The following is a 10,758-nucleotide window of genomic DNA, read 5'->3' as shown; positions in this document are numbered from 1 at the left end:
CCTAAGGAGCCCAAGACAGCAATTCAGAAAAATATATGCATCTCTATGTTCATATCAGTATTACTCATGATAGCCAAGATCTGGAAAGAGCCTAAGTGTCCATCAGTAGATGAGCAGATAAAAGCTGTGGAACACTTACACAATGGAATACTATGCAGCATTAAAAAGAAGGAACTCTAACCTTTTGCAACAGCATGAGCCAGTCAGTGAAAGACAAATACCATGTGATGTCACTTATATGTGGAATCTAATAAAGAAATTAAACTAATGAGCAAAATAGAATCAGAGGCATAGAAACATGGAACAGATTGACAGCTGTAAGAGGGGTGGTGGGAAATTGGGGACTAGTTGAAAGAAGGTAAAGGGATTAGCCAAAGAATATATATGCATGACCCGTGGACATGGACAATGGTGTCTAGATTGCCTGAGGGAGTGGGGTGGGAGTTGGGTGAAGTGGGACAAAGGGGGAAAATTGGGACAACTATAAAGCATAACCAATAAAAGATAATTAAAAAATAAAAAAGAATAAATAGTGGTGGGGTGTTTGTAGGGGACTTTGTTCAGAGGGAGCTTGACTCCTTTTATAGTTATGATTCATGAACTTAAATAACTCAGTTACATATATAAAGCACTGAATAATTTGCTTAGATTATTCTGACTCAAAGTATATATTATAATGTAAAGCATGTATGGAGAAAAAGGAAAAACAAAAGAACTTTTTCAGCAGAAGAAGTGTCCCTGATCCTAAAATGAATTCATCCTTCCTTATTTTGGATTATAGTTCTTTCCCTAATCTTCAAATTCCCTATTTCTCTCAAATGCCATTCTAAACTAAGTGTTCATTCTATTTTTCTCATCTTCATAAACTTTTCAAGGATTACTTTTTTGGTTTTGCATATTATTTATGTTCTAATCAATTAGTTTCTTACATTATCCTCATTATTGCCTATTGTATCACCCTACAGATGTGCAATAGATCCCATTTCCACCCAAAATTTCTCATATATTGAGATTTACAGTATCACACATATACCCCAGGGAGGTATGAAAAGGTTTTTTGGTCACATAATTAGGTTTACTGGGGAGAGCAAGACAGGCTCTCGAGTGGGTCCAAAAATGGCTTGGAAGAACTGGGAGATGAGACTGCTTGGCTTTCATTATAGTTGGGTGGTGGGACGATGGAAAAATTTCTACATCAGCAGGTGCTTTCCTTGGTTTCAATTTCTCACTGACACCAGTGTCAGGAGTACCTGGGCTTTCTTATTGGTTTTTCCACAAGTGAGGGGGGAGGGAAGGAGAGATGGTGGGGCTTGAAAGCTGTCGATAGTCAAACATCAAAAAAGGAGTCAAAGTCTATTGTATTTATATTTGCTTACTTTGGGGTTAGTTTGCTTTTTACACTTTTTAGATTTAAAGTGAAAACATACACCAGCGATTTTATATTTTATGCTTTCCCTCACAATGTAGACTTTAAAAGATATGATTTTCCCCTATATAACTCTTTACTGCATTCCATGAATTTGGACATTTATGCTTTATCATTTAATTCAACATGTTTTTAAGTGTTTTCTTTGACCTATGGGTTCTTTAGAAACATGATGTTTAATGTCCAAATATTCTGGCAATTTTCTAGCTACCTCGTTGATTTCTAATTTCATCTAATCATGACCAGAGAAAATACATGTTAATCCTTTGAAATTTATTGTGAATTATTTTAAGGCCCAGCAAATTATCCATCTTATGGAATGCTCCATGTGCACTTGAGAAGACAGTAGATTATGCTGTTTTGAATGTAGTATTCTATAAAAGGCAAATAGGTCAAATTGTTTTATAGCACTGTTAACATTTTCACTATTTTTTATCTTTTTCTATGAATTACCGAAAGGTATTAAACTCCCCAAATATGACTGTAGATTTGTCTATTTCTCCTTTTAGTTTAGTAAACTGCTGTTTTACTAACAGTGGGAAGCTTTATTATTATATACAAATACTTTTAAGATTATTATTTCTTCCCTTTAATCATTATGAAATGCCCTTCTTTATTTCTGGTTGTATTCTGAATCTTGAGGTCTACTTTGTCTGATATTAAAATATCCACATCTAATTCCTCATGTTTAGTGTTTTTATGATTTATATTTTTCATTTCTTTACTTTTAATGTTTTATGTTAAACATATATTTCTTGTTACAACACATTGTTTGATCTTGGTTTTTAATTTAGTCTGTTGATCTCTGTCTTTGAATAGATATTTAGGCCATTTACACTTAATAAAATCACTAATAAGTACATACTTATTTAAATATTTAAATATTTATTATAATTTAAATATATAGTCTTGTTTTTTAATTTTTATTTGCCTTGTCTGTGATTTATTTCTCTGTTTCTCTTTTGTGGTGGGTCAGGTGGGGTTTTTCTGTATTCATTTTATCTGTGCTATTGATGTTTTTATCATGCTTCCTTGAGATTTTTAGATGGTATTCTTGAGATTATAATATACATCTATAATTTTTGAGCATACCCTCCAAAATATTTTATTATTTCACAAATTCTTAATAACTTCAAATAATATATTTCTATTGTGAATCTCCATGGTTGTTCTCTTGACATTACATATTTTACTTCTATAAATGCTACAAACTCCAATATATTATTATTATGTCAAATATTGATGTAAGTTCTTATAGAAATTAAGACACATATCTTTAAAAATATAAATGGCCATTCATTATAAAGGTCCTTTATATTTATTTTATATCATATTATTTCTAGTGTCCTTTATTTTTTCTTGTAAAAGTGCCTTTTCATCTGATTTCATTTCTATTTAAAGAAATCCATTTAGTATTTCTTATAGTATAGGGATGCTATAGATGTATTCTTTCACCTTTTATTTAGTTAAGCATATCTTTATTTTGTTTTTATTTTAAAGGATATTTTTGTTGAATATAAAATTCTAGCCTAATACTTTTTTTGCACTTTAAATATGCCATTTTATAGTCATGGTCTCCATTGTCTCATTTGTAAAATTGGCTGTAATTATTACTGTTGTTTCCTTAAATGAAATCATTATTCATAGATTGTATATTTGCAAATTCATAGACTTGCTAAATTTTATTTGTATCTTCTACATGAACAGTTGTGGCACTTGTGTTATAATTCATGGATATGGGCAGAGTGGCAAAAGAATGGCATCCCCTGATGTGCAGATTCCCAGCAGTGGTCAGACTGGACAACTCCTTATCTTCTTGTTTCAGCTCTCACATTGTAAACAAGAGTTCTTTTTTATGATTCATATGATAATGATTATTTTAAAAAGCATAATAGGAAGTATTATTGTGAGACTAAAAGCAAGGAAATTTATGGTCATGTCTTCTAGGTTCAGGAAACTGTTAAACCCTTTTCAATTCGTGCTAGCTCTCATGTTTAAAAGATACAACTTAAAAACTGTTAAACATAAAGGCAGGGCAGACTCTGAAGGTTAGGAGGCTGTAGAAGAACTTATAAAACACTTGCTAAATGTTATAGAGGAAAGGTTATGTGTAAGAGCAGGTTTCACTGCTGAGACTGGTTTATTTTATAAGTATGTTAGCAATGAATGTATATGGAACAGATAGTGTTTTAGTTAGTGAAAATGTGACCGAGGCTTGCAGGAACCTCACCCTGTATATCCTCTAGGAGCACTAATTCAGTATTCACTACCTCAGTGTTTGCAGTGACTTTATTGAACATAACTACCACAAATAACAAAACAACTATATGTCTATTTTTCTGGGAAAGTTCATGATTTTCCTCTATATTTGGTTTTCATCATTTTAATTCAAATGCACCTGTTTGTGAGTACGTGTGTGCATTTACTGTGTGACATTCACTGAACTTCTTAGGTTATAGTTTTTGTCTTTCATTAATTATGCAAATTCTTAACCATTTGTCTTCAAATATTCTGTACCATTCTTTCTATTTTATCCTACTGGGACTCTATGTATGTTAGGCCACCTCATGGATCTTGGATACTAATTTTATTTTTGTTCTCTTTTTCTCTTTATATTTCAGTTTGCATTTATATTACCCTGTCTTCAATTTTACTGATTTTTCCCCCTCAGCTCTCAGCTCGATCCAGTCTACTAGGTCCATTGAAAGAGGATTTTTAATTATTGATATCTTATTCTTCTAATTTTGGAATGTCTTTTTGACTCTTCTTTGTAGTTATCAATCACCTGTTTGTGATGGTTGTTTACCTTTTTTAAAAGGATCTTTTAACTTATTTTTTATAGTTGTTTTAAATCCCCATATGATAATGTCATCTTGTCCACCTCTGAGTCTGATTCCATTCATTACTTTCTCTCTGGATAATAGGTAACATTTTTCTGCTTCTGTATACTTGTTGCTTTTTAAGTTAAATGCTGGAATTCTGTGGGAAAGAATGGTAGACTAAAATAATATTTATCTCAGGAAAATACATGTCTCTTTTCTGTCATGTTATTGGTGAGTTGACTCAATCTATAAGCACTCAATCAGGTTTTTCTGGGTTCTGTGGTTGCATAAGGTAGATTTAGCTCATCACAGGCCTCAAAGTATTCAATGAGGAGATTAGAACTTCCCTTAAATGAGGCTTGTGACCTGAGTGCCTGGAGGGTTTATCTCAGTTTTTCTACCCTCATCTTTCAATAGCCTCTATATATTTGCAATGTGGAGCAAGTGGTCTCTCCTAGCATTTTTACCTCTGTTTAACAACTCAATCTATAATCCAGAATGGTTTGTAGTTTTTCTCATTCTCCTAATCTGCCCTCAGTATTCAGTAGATCTTGTGCCTTATGTTTTTGGCACAGGCAGTCTCTCAACTTTCTTGTCTCATTCCCCATCTTGTGAGTACTCAATGAAGGCCCATGGAGAAGAATTGGTGGTTGAATGCAGACCCTTTCTTTTTTTTAATATATATTTTTATTTTTTATCAGCCCCTTTTCCTTTTTCCTTTCCCTCCCTCCCCCTTCCCTTCCCCTTCCCTTCCCCTCCCCTTCCCCTTCCCTCCCCTTCCCCTTCCCCTTCCCTTCCTTCCCTTCCCTTCCCTTCCCTTCCCTTCCTTTCCCTTTCCTTTCCTTTCTTCCCCTCTGCTCCCCTCCCCTCCCCTCCCCTCCCCTCCCCTCCCCTCCCCTCCCCTCCCCTCCCCTCCCCTCCCCCCTCTTCTCTCTTCCCTTCTTTCTCTTTTCCTTTCTCTTGTCTGATGCTCCAAGTGTTTCTAAATCTAGTTGCCAGTCCACTCCTGGTAGTAAAAATTGGAGAACAGTTGTGTCTTTCTTACCTATGTCTATGCTAAGCTTCTGTCTCCTCTCACTGCTTTGCTGAAGATAAAAGCAGCTATGAGTCTCTGTTTTCCTAGGAAAGAATCATAATTCTCTGGATTTTATTTGATTATGTTTATTGTGAGCTCAGCTCTCAAATATGCTTTAGAAACCTATGATTTGTAGATTATCCAAGTTTGTTTTATTTTTAGGGCAGAAAGGACATTTTCTGGTGACTTTTTATGTCTTAAGTAGAAGCAAAAGTCTGTCTTGGCTATATCTTCAAAATTTCCTTTTCCTTTAATTTTCTCTTTACCAAACTATTATTTCAACTCATACTCAGTTTAATAACAAACTAACACAATTTCTTGACCATACATCCTTTTTTTTCTTACTGACCATAAATATTTAGTCTTCTCATCCCTAATCAATAAGAATAATATCCTCATGGTTTCTCCATTTATTTTCCCTTAATTTTTTCTCAACCCAATAATATTTAGTTTCTAATATAGTTGCTACTAAGACTAGTCCTGTTTCTGTGATTGATGATTGCCAAATCAATCACTTTTCTTTTTTAAATATACATTATATTGGTTATGCTATTACAGTTGTCCCATTTCCCCCCTTTACTCCCTTCCACCCTGCACACCCCCTCCCACCCACATTCCCTTCCTTTAGTTCATGTCAATGTGTCATACTTATAACTTCTTTGGATTCTACATTTCCCATACTATTCCTACCCTTTCCCTGTCTATTTTCTACCTACCATTTATGCTACTTATTCTCTGTACCTTTTTCCCCTCTCTCCTCCTCCCACTCCCCTGTTGCTAACCCTCCATGTGTTCTCCATTTCTGTGGTTCTGTTCCTGTTCTAGTTGTTTGCTTAGCTTGTTTTTGTTTTTGTTTTAGGTGTGGTTGTTAATAATTGTGAGTTTGCTGGCATTTTACTGTACATGTTTTTTTATCTTCTTTTTCTTAGATAAGTCCCTTTAACATTTCATATAATAAGGGCTTGGTGATGATGAACTCCTTTAACTTGACCTTATCTGAGAAGCACTTTATCTGCCCTTCCATTCTAAATGAAAGCTCTGCTGGTTAGAGCAGTCTTGGATGTAGGTCCTTGCCTTTCATGACTTGAAATACTTCTTTCCAGCCCCTTCTTGCCTGCAAGGTCTCTTTTGAGAAATCAGCTGACAGTCTGATGGGAACTCCTTTGTTGGTAACTGTCTCCTTGTCTCTTGCTGCTTCTAGGATTCTCTCCATTTTAATCTTGGGTAATGTAATTATGATGTGTTTTGGTGTGTTCAATTTGTATTTTATTTAACCCATTGCATTCAAAGTAGAAATTTCTACTTTCCTGAAACCCTCACATTGCTTGATTTTATGACCTCTCTTACACCTTTAAGTTCTTTTCAGTTTATCTTTAAAATAGCATTTTTGTTGGAGCTCTTTCTTATTTAGATTCTTTTTATGCTGTGGGTTATCTCATTCATGTTTTCAATAGCTTCAGCTTTTAACTGAAGATTCAACTTATAAATACAACCCAAATCTCTTTCCTGCTTTCCAGAGTTGTGTATTAAACTGCCTTCAAGACAGACCATTGCTATTTCTTTCCTCCGTCCTACCTCAAACCTCCTCTTCTTGAATTCATTTCATTGGAATTATACTATCCTCTATGTGGTTATCCAAACTAGTAACCTGGAAGTCATCCTCAATTCTTATCTTCTCCTCAGTCAAATAAATTACCCAGTCCTCTTCATTTACCTCCCATGCATTTCTCTAATCTTGCTCCTCTTCATCCCCATTGTCACATCCCTGAAGTTACAATCCCTACCAATTGCCACTGTGACTCTACCTTCTTTACCCTTCTTTCTGAAGTTCAATCAGCCCTCCACACTGCTGCCAGACATTCTTTTTGATATGATCTGATTGCCCCCCTTTTAAAATTTGTATTTTTTTATTCATCCGTACTACCCAGCACATAGAACACTTAATAGTTTTGAAAGAATGAAAGGTAAAACTCAAAATTACATTGAAATATATTCAATACCTTTTGTTCTCTGATCCTTGTCAACTTTTCCAGCTTGACTTCCTACTTTTCTGTCATTTGCCCTTCATATGCTAGCAATGGCCAAATCTTTTATAGTTCTAGGACTAGACTTCCTTGCCATTGATCTGCTGTTTCCCTATTTTGAGACTTTTGCCTTGTTGCCTTTTCCCAGTAAAACTCAAGTGGTCCTTTCTTTCAGTTTGAAACTAAACTTTGTACATCTTCATTCTAGCAATTAATTACCTGTTTGCTTATAGACTAGAGTCCCCAAAATGACACATTCTTATAAGGGGAACTGTCCTTTCTACTCATTATCTCAGCATCTAATAAATTGTTTGGTATATAATAAATGTTCAAAAATAAAATAAAAAGAAAAGGGTTTGAATTCAAACCATGTTATGTTATACTAAATCAGGAACTGGTTGTGACATATAAAAAGCCTGTGGGGTTGGCTTATTTATTATTTATTAAAAATACGTTTTCTTATTTGGAAGGAAATCATTTAAGATTGGAAACACCTTTAGCGAAACAGTGATGGGGGGTAGAAGATGTTAGAACATAATTTTTCTATTTCTATTTTCTGTTTCCATTGTGGAAGTATTAGAGAAAAGTAGTTGAAGACATTTTAAAAGCCTAGCTATAAAGTCAATGGAAAGTTGAGGAAGAAATCTCATAGTCTCTCATGAATGTATGTTAGGCAGCAAGAGGAAGATTTCCTGATTTCAGTGCTTGCCAGAAGGATTTGGACAGTCTATGCCCAATTAACCCCTGGAGACCTTGTATGTAAAGAAAATGCAGGAATTAAAAGAGTTGAGAGAAAAGTCGAGGATATGTCAACAATAACACAGTAGCAGCTGACTTGATGAGATAAGGTACTTTTACAGTTCTTTAAATTTAGCTTTCTTTTATATTTTGATACATTTATGAAACAGAATAATCAGAGCCCAATAATTATTGGCCTTGTAAATTGCAAGCAGTAGTTCTGGTGTGGCCTTTTTTCTTGGATATTATTGTTGTCCCATCTTCCTCTTTATCCATCTGCAGTGCACCACATGAGACCATGATAACAGAGGCACCCCAGGCTTGGTTTCTGGAAGAGAATGGCTCATATCTGGAGGCTGTCTTCATATTCTAGATTGAAGGCAGATATGAGTTAACAGGAAAACAGGAAAGAACGATATCTTTAGATAAAACAATTAAAGACATTTAGGCTATTGTTTTCAAAAGTATAAGCCTGGCACATGAGCTCTCTGTCCTATAAAAACATAAGAAAAAATCACCAAATTACAAAATAATATACTTGACTGGGAAACCAGATATCTCTTGTTCCACTTGTGTGATCTTAAGCAAGTTGTTTGACCTTTCTGTAGCTGAAATTTCTGAAAAACAATAAGAATGATACTTGCCTTTCTTCCAAATGTTGTGAAAGACAAACTTAATAAAGTATCTAAAAGTGTTTTTGAATAATTTAAAATGCTACATATAAGTAAGTTACAATTGCACTATTTTCATTTTTACAGTCTAGGTTCTGGATCACCGAACTGTCCCTTAGGGGGAGTTCTTAGAATGACGTTTGGTTGTAGAGGTGAGGGCTCTGGGCTCTGGGACAGGCTGGAGTTGGATTCCAGCTCTATTTCCTATTGCGTGACCTTAGGCACATTGTGTTTCTGTCCTTTTTTAAAATTTGTTTTCAATCTATACAAAAGGAATATAAGAGCATGCACCTCATAGGTCGGTGGGAAGTTTATATTAAAATAAAATATTAAATGAAATAATTCAGATAAACCTTTATTAGAGTATCTGGGTCATTTTAAGCATGAGATAAAGATTAGCTCTGAGAAATAAAATACCCCAACTACTCTGGAGGAATGGCTGGGACCTTGACAATGAGTTCTTCAAAGAACTGTTGCTCTGGGGAATAAAAATGTTGTAAAGCCAGTCAGTTTCTCCTTTTTCCTTGTTTGAGATTGGTAAATCCAAAGACTATACTTTCAGGGATCATTTCTATAGTTTGTTACTAGATAATTTTCTCTGAATGTGTAGAGCACCCGAAACCATGAGGAAGAGGCCCAGTGTTCTTTCCTGAGCATGAAGCTGGCTTTTGGGGTTACTTTTGCAGCTGCCAATAACCACTGATGATCATTCTTCTTTTCCTTTGGAAGAGTAAGAGGGAGAGAATGCACACTGAGTGGTAAAGCAAAAAAAAAAAAAAAAAGAAAAAAGGAAGATCCATAAGAAGTCTTATTCAGATATGTTTTTGCAATAATCTGTCATCTCTCAAGCCAAAAACACTGCCAAACTGTGAACATAATTGTTCCTCCATCAGGAATAACCCAAAACGGATAAGTGGGCTAGCATGGTAAGATGTTCAGAGAGCATTGTTTTTAGTAGTAAAGATTTCTTTCATTCATTCATTCATTCATTCATTCCCTTGTACTTATCTTACTAGGTACAATAAGGAAAATAAATGCTAAAATAACAAAAATGGCTGTTATATATATAGCTTTCATCTTTTTATGTATGTATATATGTAGACTTTTACATATGTATATGTGTATTTATATGTTATATACATGTAACTATACACATCTGTAAATTTGTATATGTATACAAAGTCTGATATTCTATGGTGCTACAAATAATAATTATGTTTAATTATATTAGACATGGATATTTATTATTTAGCATGTCATAACCTATTTTATGTCTTGACTGATGTATTGTTCACATTTTAAGTAATTTTATTGATTATGCTATTAAAGTTTTCCCAATTTTTTCCACTTTATTCCCCCTCTGCTCTGCCCCTCAACCCTTCAGCATCTCCCACCTTAGTTTATGTTCATGGGTTGTACATATAAGTTCTCTGAGTCCTCTGTTTCCTATACCATTTTTATCTCTCCCCATCTATTTTCTCTTAGATAAGTCCTTTAATATTTCATATTATAATGGCTTGGTGATAATGAACTCCTTTAACTTGACCTTATCTGGGAAGCACTTTATCTGTCACTCCATTCTAAATGAAAGCTTTGCTAGATAGAGCAATCTTGGATGTAGGTCCTTGCCTTTCATGACTTGGAATACTTCTTTCCAGCCCCTTCTTGCCTATAAGGTCTCTTTTGAGAAATCAGCTGACAGCCTTATGGGTACTCCTTTGAAGGTAACTCTCTCCTTTCTTCTTGCTTCTTTTAGGATTCTCTCTTTGCCTTTAATCTTGGGGAACTTAGTGATGATGTACCCTGGTGTGTTCCTCTTTGGGTCCAAATTCTTTGGGACACTCTGGGCTTCCTGGACTTACTGGAAGTCTATGTCTTTTGCCATATTGGGGAAGTTCTCCCTCATTATTTGTTCAAATAAGTTTTCAATTTCTTCCTGCTGTTCTCTTTCTGGCAACCCTATAATTCTGGCAACCCTACTGGAATGTTTCAGGTTGTCCCA

General features: G+C 34.7%; 1 non-coding gene across 1 annotated transcript; it reads left to right on the top strand.

Annotated features, from left to right (window-relative positions):
* Positions 1-9,302: 9,302 nt before the first annotated feature.
* LOC114498165 lies at positions 9,303-9,516 on the top strand. Its single transcript, XR_003684625.1, has one exon. It is a non-coding gene; the product is annotated as a small nucleolar RNA U3 (small nucleolar RNA).
* The last annotated feature ends 1,242 nt before the right edge of the window (positions 9,517-10,758 follow it).

Source organism: Phyllostomus discolor, chromosome 5, assembly GCF_004126475.2.
Source record: "Phyllostomus discolor isolate MPI-MPIP mPhyDis1 chromosome 5, mPhyDis1.pri.v3, whole genome shotgun sequence".
Classification (NCBI taxonomy): domain Eukaryota; kingdom Metazoa; phylum Chordata; class Mammalia; order Chiroptera; family Phyllostomidae; genus Phyllostomus; species Phyllostomus discolor.
This window is presented reverse-complemented; position numbering and strand designations above follow the sequence as displayed.